This window comes from Frankliniella occidentalis, unplaced genomic scaffold (assembly GCF_000697945.3).
Source record: "Frankliniella occidentalis isolate FOCC.00 unplaced genomic scaffold, Focc_3.1 Scaffold13, whole genome shotgun sequence".
Taxonomy (NCBI): domain Eukaryota; kingdom Metazoa; phylum Arthropoda; class Insecta; order Thysanoptera; family Thripidae; genus Frankliniella; species Frankliniella occidentalis.
Window position 1 is genome coordinate 1,353,727 of NW_026267143.1, and position 1,243 is coordinate 1,354,969.

General features: G+C 60.4%; 2 protein-coding genes across 2 annotated transcripts in view; one reads left to right on the plus strand and one right to left on the minus strand.

Moving 5' to 3' along the window:
- The window catches only part of LOC113217620 (lysosomal aspartic protease), a 368,266-nt gene that overhangs the window by 326,795 nt on the left and 40,228 nt on the right, over positions 1 to 1,243 (plus strand). The window lies entirely within an intron of this gene.
- The window catches only part of LOC113217624 (HEAT repeat-containing protein 5B), a gene marked incomplete at its 3' end in the record, with an annotated part of 42,982 nt that overhangs the window by 13,289 nt on the left and 28,450 nt on the right, over positions 1 to 1,243 (minus strand). The window lies entirely within an intron of this gene.

Here is a 1,243-nt window from a genome sequence, read left to right on the forward strand (position 1 = left end):
TGGGTAGGCAACATCTTGCCTGCAGTGCGCGCGTGTAGTGTGGGGTGGCCTACCCCGAGTCTCACAGGCGCCGAGCTCCCGTAATTTGCGGAATGAATCTGACAGAAAACGGGCGGTCTTGCGCGTACTTTCCATACGGATTGCCAATGTCGGTGGCAGACCAAGGGCCTCCAGCGAGCGATCAACACGTTGAGTCGCAGGGGGTCGCAACCACAGCTTGTCGTGACCATACTATGGCCACGTGAGACTTAGCGTGTTAAGCAGCCCGCCCACAGGCGTGCATGCGGTGCAGTTCAAAGTGGGCGGGGTCATATGGCCACATTTTCTTTTCTTTCGCCCCAGACGCTGGAACCTCAAAGGGGTGGAGCTGGCGTGGGTGGCTCCAACCACCCGCGGCGGGCAGAAGGAGGACGGCGCCAACTACGTGCAGCTCGTGGCGGTGAGTGTGTGCCCGCGCTGTGCCCGCATCTCAGCCTCTGGTGCGCCGCCCTGACCGCTACCGCCTTGCTGTCGCAGGACGTGTCCCGCGCGCTGACGCCCCTGGGGGTGTACGTCGGCGTGGCCCTGCCCGTCATCAACGGATACGACTTCTTCGAGGCCTTCCGCATCGCGGCGCTGTCCGAGCACGTCGACTGGTTCCTGGTCCAGGGCTACGACCTTCATGGCCACTGGGACCCCTTCTCGGACGTCAACAGCCCGCTGTTCTCTGCAGTGCCGAACGACAACCAGACCATAGTAAGGCGCAAACTCTGACGAATAATGTGCTCAATTAACGTAACAAATCAAACAGTTGAACCGCTCCTTGTGCGTGCACTTTGAAGTGTTCAACTCGGTAGCTGTTCACTTTTAAGTGCTCAACTCCCCTGTTGGTTTTCAACAGAGTTGTTGGACACACTTTTAAGAGCACAAGTACGTGTTCAACACTTTGAAGGTGGTTGAACACTGCTGCTTACCTTGGTCTACAGTCGTGGCGGCTCGGCCAGTTCCTGAACCTGGCGCCGCGGCCGGAGCTGTTCGTGCTCAGCATGCCCGCGTTCGGCCGCACTTGGACTCTGGCGGACTCCCCGGTGCCGGGGGCGCTCGGCGCGCGCTCCGAGCTGGGGGTCATGTTCGGCGACGGCATGATGGCATACAACGAGGTGGGTGAAGCTGGCGGAAGGATCTTTGGACTGCTTGTCCGTCGGGCCCTCGAGCGTGGTCGCAGTTAAAACTGCCTTACTGCCCCACGGGGTCGCCTGATGGG